We start from the raw sequence: 9112 nt of genomic DNA on the forward strand, positions 1-9112 counted from the left end.
GCACAGTGGAGAGTGCCCCAGTATTGCTTAGAGTCCTGGAAATGACTAAGGGTTTGCCCCACAATTCAGAACTGCAAAGTTGGAAATAATTTGGTTAGGCAACAACTGGGGACTGGTTAAAGACTAAAAATGGCCCCTTAAAGAAATGACTGTTGCTCTGAGAATACGTTATTCTCAAGTTATTTGTAAGAGAGTCCAGTTTGGTCAGGAGATAGCCTGGGTGGATAATGGGCGTTAAACTAAAACACAACCTTTGTTAGAGGGATTAATTTTAGCTTTGTTGTTGTTGTCACTATTGTTATTATTGCTTTAGAGTGAATTTGTGGAACTAAATTTCATACATCTTCTTCCAGGACTGAGTATCAGACAGCGGCAAAGCTTCCTGGATGGTCCAGCCCACCTGCCTGAGCAGTTTCTGCCACCTTCTGTGCCATGCAGCAAAGCTCAGCCACATGGAATCGACTAAAGCAGTGGTGATGGACAGGTCTCATCAGCTGCTGGTTGGGCGAAAATCTGCGGGACAGTATTACATGCTGCTGGACCAAAACCAGACATGCTGCATGGATTTTATGGAAAGAGCTCTTCCTACTCCATGCAGGATTGGATTCCAATGGAAAACCTGTGGATGCAGTCTATGGAGAGAAAGAAATTTACAGGAAAGTGATGTCACAGAACTTCACTGACAGCCACACCGGGATCCATCCATGGATGTAGCTGCCACCTGGGAGTCGGTGTGGTGGTCTGGGCATGGGCTGCTCTCCAACAGCCAGGCTTTGTGGAGGTTCTTACAGATGTATGTCCTTGTTCCTGAGGGTTCTGTTGCAGATAAATTCTATGTTGGTGACAATGTCTTCAGACACCAAGAGGAGGTCTTTGGCAGCTTTGTCACTGAGCCTCAGGAGAAATCTGAGGAAGAAGTAGAGGAGCCTGAAGAAAGAGAGCAGATGCCTGAGGTTGTACCTGATGGTTCTGGAACTTTCTATGATCAAACCATCATAGCAATGGTAGAACGTTTAGAAGAACCTGAGCCTGAACCAGAACCAGAGCAAGAACTTGTGTCTGAAACCTGAGAGAAGTCTGAGCCTATTCTAGAAGAAGCTGCTCCCGAGGACGCTCAGAAGAGTTCAGGGCCTGCAGACCCAGCTCAGATGGTGCACGCAGACTGGAGGACGACGGTTCCTTGAGCTTCTGTGACCAGGGAGAAAGAACCCCACTGCCAGAAGAGCTGTTCCCGTGCTGGGGCATTGCCTCACACTGTAAAAGCACCAGGGCCACTGCCCTGTCCAGAGTCTAAACCTGATTCAGATTCCACCGCAGAGGCCTCAGAGGGATCAAACGGTCTGAGAACAGTGAATAAATAGTCCTCCCCAGTGGGGAGACCGATCCGTGAGGCTGGGGAGCGAGGTGGTGCTGAACCCGGAGAACTGTGAGACATCCCGCCAGCCGCCAGCTCCTCGTGGCACCTGCCTCACGAGGTGCACACATCAGAACTTTACGATTTCTTTCAAAATTATGAGAAGGTGGTGGAGCTGCACACAGCTACTCAGTTTTGGTTTCCTGTTTGGTGATTGGGAGCCTGTGCACAGAGTCCTCAGCCACAGCAACCCTGCTGTTCACAGGTGCAGTCCGCCTGAATGTGGAAGAGGAGGGAGCCCAGAGGCCCTGGGGTGGGCCGGGCAGGGGAACGGGGCAGCAGGAAGGGGCCCTGCTTCAGGCAGTGAGCCCCCTCCCGGGTCTCCGTCCGGCCAGAAGCCCAGCCCCTGCAGAACCGGGAATCCCCTCAGCATCCTCGGGGGTCCGGGGTGCGGCCCAGACTCTTAGAGTCTGCTTCAGTGAAACAGCTTCTCTGCTTTTGTGTTAATGGCGCGTGCTCCTTCCCTATCGCCTCTTTTTCTTGGCCTTTTGGTCCTTTCTTCCAATGCTGTGGAATGATATTTTAGGAGTAACAGATTTTTAGAGAAGAAGAGAGGAGGAGGAGGAAGAGGTGGAGGAGGAGGACTGAATTCCCTGCTTACTTTTGCACATACAGACTGTTTTTGTTTTTTTTTTAAACAGCCATTTCCCCAAAGGAACGTGTCCCTTATTACTGACTTGGCATATTTCATCCATTGGTATATTTCTTACTTATTTTTTACGTGTTTCAAAATCCTGTGAAAAGTACAGGTTTGATAAACAGTTTGGAGGCAGGAAAAATTCACATCATTTCTCGAGAGTCCTGACTACCTTCTGACATTGAAAAGTGGCCATATGCCAGGTATGGTGGCCTGTACCTGTAATCCCAGCACTCGGGAGGCTGAGGTAGGAGGATTGCTGTGAATTCAGGGCCAGCCTGGGCTACACAGTGAGCTCCGGGCCAACCTGAACTGCATCGTGACACCTTGTCTCACAATGACAGAAGAGAAATAGAAAAATGGTCATATGAGAAATGTGAAAAACTTGGTTGTCATTGATGGTTAAAAACTGAATACAAGGTGTTAGCAGAACTTTCCTTTTGATATTGATCACAAAACAGTTCTAAAACCTACTTTTTTACCATTGAAATTTAAATTGTAACATAGGTTTTGAATGTCCAGAATGCAATTTCTAGGCCTTTCTTGAACTTTAAGTTTTTTTGAAATAGTTTTTCATTTGTATCTGTTAAAAACAAACAAACAAACAAACAAAACGAATCCCCCAAATCCAACTAACAACCAGAGCAAATTGTTGCTCCTTTTATTTATCTTTGATTCCACTCTTGGAAATTGCTTAAAGAAAAATAAATCTAGATTTTTTTTTTTGTCTTTTTCCTTTTCATCGGTACCGGGGATCGAACTCACGACTGCCTGCTTACAAGGCAGGCGCTCATGCCACTGAGCTAAATCCCTAGCCCCTAATCTAGATTTATTTTAATCGGCTCAGAAAAACAAAAACAAAAAGACAAAAAACAAACTCCCCATGTGCTGACTTCAGATAAAGCAACTCTTGAATTTGGTTTACTCATCTCTAAAATAGGGATCTGAGTAATGTATTATACCCCATGAATATATGTGCCAGTTTTTATGTATCAGTTAAATGTATTTAATAAAGTATTATATTTTACTTGTAATTATCAGGCTTAATTAAAGAAAATGAGATGAATAAAAGTTTTTTAAAAAATAACATGTAACAGGAGCATTCCACATTATTACTATTTCGTCCTAGGGAGAATAATCTGTCTGTGGGGACAAGGAACATGACGGGGCCCCGAGTGAAAAACTCACGGAACAGGCCACGAGGATCCCAGCCACAGCCACACCAGGCCCATCCCAGTGTCCACCCCAAGGTCTGTTCTGTCCACGTTGTTCCAGAAGTAGCCACCCGGGACACTTCCTGGGGAAGGAACGGGGTAACTTTCCACATGGTGAGAGCATCATTTCTTCCCTTCCGACAGAGCCTCCGTGTCTCCACCTGGAGCCTGGTATCAAATCTTTCCCCGGTTCATTCCCATAGCAACGCATAGGGAAAGCCACAGGATCATTCTGCTTCCAGGAGATGAGGCTCCAGGAAGCGTGGCCACTGCTCGAGACCACCTGGCTCTTGTCCTCTCTCTTCTCCTCCCCGCCTGCCCTCCTTCCAACCCCTCTCCCTTCACCCTTCCCTTCCACAAATATTTACCAAGCACTTTCTGGCCCAGGTGCTCTTCCCCAGGTACCAGTGAACTCCAGGACATGGAGAAAGACACAGCCCTTTGTCTCATGGGAAGTCACAGGCTGGGGGGAGACAGACTTGTTACCCTGTAAAGCCCTGCAGGGTGACAGCTGCTTTAGGAGCTATGTGTGAGGTTGCATAGGAACACCTGCCTCCTGTTATTTACTGACTGGCTGGCAGGTTCCGTTCCAAGTGACACTGTGTATGTACCCAGCTCCCTTGAACATTTGATCCGTTCCAATAAAATCCTATTCATCTGAATGCCGGTTGACGAGAACTCATCAATTAAGCTATTCAGATGGAGCACCTCCCCGCCAGCCAGCGTTTGGCTGCAGGTTGAGGCGTCCTCTCTACCTTCTGGGGTGAGAACGTGTTCTGTCTCTTTCCAAATGAGCCTTAGCCCTCGCTGCCTGGGCACGGGGCTGTGTAAGAATGCACTTCAGCAAGATGCTCAGAAGCAGTCCCGGATGTGGCTTGGGATGGCACCTCCTCTGTGTACACTGTGGCGGGGGCTGGTGTTTCCTTGGGCTTCCTCAGCACAGTTGTCCCAGAACAAGAGGTAGAAGGCAGAAGGGGGCCCTGGTCACCATCCACATGGGTCGTCCATTGGTGAGGGCTGTGGAGCAAGGCGCTGTCTCTAGGGGCGGGGTGGGAGCTGGCGTGCTGGTGACATCAGGGCGACACGGTCCAGACACTCTTAGCTTGTGCGTGAACTCCAGTGAAAGAGTTTGTCCCAGTGCTCCAGGTCCCAGCTGTGGATTTTTCTTCTGCAGAGAGCTAGTCCTGATGGGTATTCCCTCCTAGACTTCATGTCTCTCTCATCTGCCTAGCCAAAGCCCCCTGGATTTCCTTGGGGCTCATGTGTCTGGGTGGGGTCCTTTGGGGTGGCAAGAGGCCCTTATCTAAGCCTATGTGCTCCATTCCCTGACCCACCCTGACTGGCACAGGGACAGGCCATTCACTGTGACTGTTACATATGGATTAAAGACACCCCTTGTGTTTCAACTTTTCATTCGTTATCTGATGTTTTCCATGCTGACTGTGAGGACACTCCAACCTCCCAATGCACCACCAGTAATGGTCCCCACAGTTTCGGTCTTTGTCTGTGACCTAAGCAACTTCTTCAAACTCGTCTCCTCTTCCATTGACATGAGTTGCTTCTCAAGTTCCACCATCTTGGCCTGATGACCTCCATCCCACTGATGCCCACTGGACTCACCATTGCAAACTTCTGTTGGCTGAAGATCACACCAGCATGGCGCTGTGTTGATGCTGATCCAGTCTCTCGGTGTAGGTTTGGTGTCAATGTTTATCTAAGTCAGCTGGCTTGGCAAGGGTCACATCACCTTTTATTGCTTTGGGTCTGAATTATCTGTAATTATCTTCCTTCCCTTCAGCCCCACAGCAAGAGTGGCAGCATCTCACCACACAGCATTCGGGCTCCAACGCCTGCACTGTGTTGCAGGTTCTTGGTGTAAAAGATGAGGGGAATTGGGTCCAGGGAGTGGAGGTCACCTCCTCTGGCTTAGGACCCTGTGTGGTCAAAGTGCTGTCATGCGGTGATGGGCTGGGCACTGGTCTGGCCAGGCCTGCTGTCAGGATGAATGTGGGACACAGGGCAGGGTGGCCAGGCCAGTGAGTCTCTGCCCCTTTGCTATTTTACCTCTGTGCCCCTCTGTGGAGAATTCTCACATTTTACCCACCTTCCCTCTTTATTCTGTTTTCCAGAACTGCCTGGTAATTCTTGCGTGTTTGTTTTCTCAGAAGAGTTTTATGCCCACCTGTTAAAACCTACCTCTCTCTGGTTCCCAAAGTCTGTCAATCTGGTGAATAAAGTTACAGATGGTCCCTGACTTAAAATGGAGTACTTACTATTTCATCCCTTCGTGATGGTACAGAAGTGCTAGAGCCAGAGTTTGAATTTTGATGATGTTCTCTAGAAACACCAGGCCACAGAAGCCAGCCCCAGCTCCCAGCTGTCAATGCCAAGGAGACACAACTTTGTACTCTCTACAGAATCGGATTGAGTAATTGAAACAAGATATCCAACACTTTATTATAACACAGGCTTTACATTTGATGACTTTGCACAACTGTTGGCTAATACGAGTGTTTTGAGCACATTTAAGGTAGGTTAGGCCGTGATCGTGTGTTCAGTAAATTAAGATAGTGCACTTTCAACCTAACAGCATTTTTGTCTTGCTAGGGATTATTGGCACATATCCCTATCATGAGCCAAGGGCATCTGTATATTAAATTCACTTATTGATCTGAAAAGAATTGATACATTTAGAAATACTGAGACGTCTCTCACTTATTTAGGTTTTCTAGAATGTTATTTTTAAGTAAAACTGTCATGATTTATGTTAGTGGCCCCCAAGCCTCATGAATTATGGACTCGACCAAATCTAGCACTTGTAATTGGTTCGTTGTCCAGTGCTCGGATTGGTGGTGTGAGTGCTACACCCGCCCAGGGGAGGAGCCAGCGTGGGATGTAAAGGCGGGAGGGTGTCTCTCTATCTTGCCGGTTCTGCCTTGCTGTTTGTGGTGGCCACGAGTGGCAGCCCCACCATGCCACCCTGCCTTGAAGCCAGCTGAGTATGGACTGAAACCTCCAAGAACTGTAAGAAATAAACCTTTCCTTCCCTAAATTTGGGCATCAGGTATTTTGTCTCAGCGATGAGTAAAAAGTAACTAAGACAAAACCTTATAATATTCTTTCCTATATATTTTGAGAGCGATTCCATTACTTCTCTGGCATTTTGTAGTTAAAAAAACAGTTGTGATGGGCTATCTGGATATTTAAATAAACTCTCCATTTGCATATCAACTGTATTGCCTTTCAATGACAAATTCATGGGCATATTTATAAGTTTTATGTTCTGTTCTATTTTCTAATCTCCTAATTTTAAATCTTTGTTCCTTCCCTCATTGTGTTTTTTTGTATTATTTATTTATTTATTGTTCTTGCTTTGACCAATTTCTTCACTTAGTTATTGGTTGTTCAAATACAAAAACATTTCATTCTCTTTTTTCCTAAAATATACACATGGCCATATCCCCTACCTTTTTGTGTTGGTTATTGTTATTTGTATCTTACTTTATATAAGCTCTACATTCAGTTTTGATTTCTTACTTGACTGAAGCCATTTCATAAAGTGATTTTTGCTTCTTGAAGGTCAGGGTCTTTTTGACTCCAGAGATTTTGTTTATTCTTTTGCTCTAAGGTCAGAGCATATTATATTTTTTGTACATTTTTCTACATTAAGAAATTTATTAGTTTTCTTTTGACCAAATGTATATAACAAGTTTTTGTACATACTCATGAGTGTTTATTTTAAAAATATATGTTCTCTGCTTCAAGGATACAACCCTGAATATGTATCTACTTTCAAGGACCTGACACATATTTATTGAATGCTTGACAGATACTAAGCATTAGGCTAATGAGCTAGACAGGATAGTTGGAGGCCCTCAGGGCTCAAATTCCAGGGGAGGTAAAGAGGGGTGATTAAGTGGATAATTACAAACACTGACCTAAGTGCTGTAACAAGACAGGTCTCCTACAGAGCATGTGATGTCCCTGAAAAGTTCTCTGCATGAGAAATAACTAAGCCTGATCACATTTCAAATCCATTTGCTTTCTGTATTTTAATACTGTATAACTCAGTGCATGTAGGTTCACAAGTATTATGTCATCATTATGGATGCAAGCTAGCTCTCTCTATATAAATATAAAATAAAATTCCTGTAATGTTTACACCTGGAATTCTGTTGCTTAATATTTCTAATCATTCTTGTCATAGTTGTTTCTTTGAGTTTGCCATCACACATGCACACACAAACACACAACATATGTTTGTGTATCTTTACATATCACTTTTCATATCAATACATTTAGTCTTTGGGAGGTTATTTTATTTTAAGAATATCTGTTTGTAGCTGGGCATGGTGGTGCACACCTGTAATCCTAGCACTTAGGAGCACAGGGGAGGAGGATTGCCAGCCTGGGCTCTGTAAGTCTCAAAAAAAAAAAATAAATAAATAAATAAAAATAAAAATAAAAAAATAATGTCTCTTGTAAGCAGTCAGTTAGCGGGCGTTCTTTATGAGCCCAACCAAAATGGTTTGCAATGCCCTTTCTTCTCTGTACAGAAAAGATAAAGGCTTGAGGTATTTGAGTGAATATTTAAAGAAATGATTTTGGCAGTGAGTGCTGAGTGCTTGTTACTATGTTAAGCATTTTATGTAAGTTAAATTATTTGATTGTCAAAAGATTTCCCTAAGGTAGTGACTATTATCATACCCATTTTACAGCTAAAGAAACCTAGGCACAGGGAAGCTGGGTAGCTCATCTTTGGTCCACAGCTTGGACTATTTCAGAGCATGTGTATGCAAACTCCACAACACAATCCTCTGTTGGTGCTTGGTGGTCAGGAAACAAACTGGATCTCTCAGGACATGGAAGCAGACAACAGTCTCCGTCCTCTCCAGGGAAGAGGGCATCCTCAGTGTGAGCTGGACTTCTGTTCCCCAGTGGTACCACTGCCCTTGGCCTCCTGTCTCTCCCTCTTGTCTGTGGATCCTGGAGATTTGCATACACACAGGGAGGGTGGGAGAAGACATATCTGGAGAAACAACTTGAAATTTGGATCTCTCTACTCCATGGCACACTGGGGCAGGCTCAGTTCATAGCTACTGCTCCCCTCCATCTGACACCCACATCCAAGTCCTGTGGGTGGCCTGGGAGGACAACAGGGCTTTCAGGACGGGAAGAAAGGATCCTTTCATGCCTTCTGGAGCCACTGTCATTTGAGGAACCCTCCTTGGCCCTGGGTTGGAGATCGTGGGAGGATCAGAGCTGTGACACAGGCCCTGAGGCTGCTTGGAAGCTGCCGGGGGAGGCTGAGGGCTCTGTGTGGGTCAGCTGGGCAGTGCCCTCTTCATGCCAGGTTGTGGTGGAGAGCACTCTGCCCCCAGATGACCGCATCCCACACTGCTTGTTCCCAAAGCTGAGCACAGCTTCTGAGGCACAGCAAAAAACCAACAAAGGATTGCGAGAAGTTGGCATCGTGAGAGAAGGGATGCTCTTCTCACCCGTCAGCTCTGGTGGAGGACACAGTGCCCCGCTGCTCGGAGCGTGGTCCTAGAGCAGCAGCCTGAGCCTCATCAGAAAGCTTGTTAAGAACGCAGATTCTCTTCATCCTCCTCCTGCTTCGAAAGTCCTGGAGGCGACCTGGTAATCGAGCCTCTCCAGGACTGTGAATTAGACCCAGGGATCCACTGGAGAGGCCCTCTGTGAAGCAGGATCATCTGGGTGTGACATGCACTGGAGCACACATTTTAAAGCCTTACACAAATACCCAGCTTCTGAGCTGTCCAGCAAATGTGCTCAGCCGTAGTCTCTTCCTGCTAGGGGGTAGTGCATTGACTGCACTTCCTGCCT

The 9112-nt window shown here is 46.0% G+C and overlaps 1 pseudogene; it reads left to right on the top strand.

The window, feature by feature from the left end:
• The first annotated feature begins 356 nt into the window (after nucleotides 1-356).
• On the top strand, nucleotides 357-8816 carry LOC100735233 (ras GTPase-activating protein-binding protein 1-like; annotated as a pseudogene).
• The last annotated feature ends 296 nt before the right edge of the window (nucleotides 8817-9112 follow it).

Source organism: Cavia porcellus, unplaced genomic scaffold (assembly GCF_034190915.1).
Source record: "Cavia porcellus strain 051 isolate PalLab524CR breed Dunkin Hartley unplaced genomic scaffold, mCavPor4.1 scaffold_5, whole genome shotgun sequence".
NCBI lineage: Eukaryota > Metazoa > Chordata > Mammalia > Rodentia > Caviidae > Cavia > Cavia porcellus.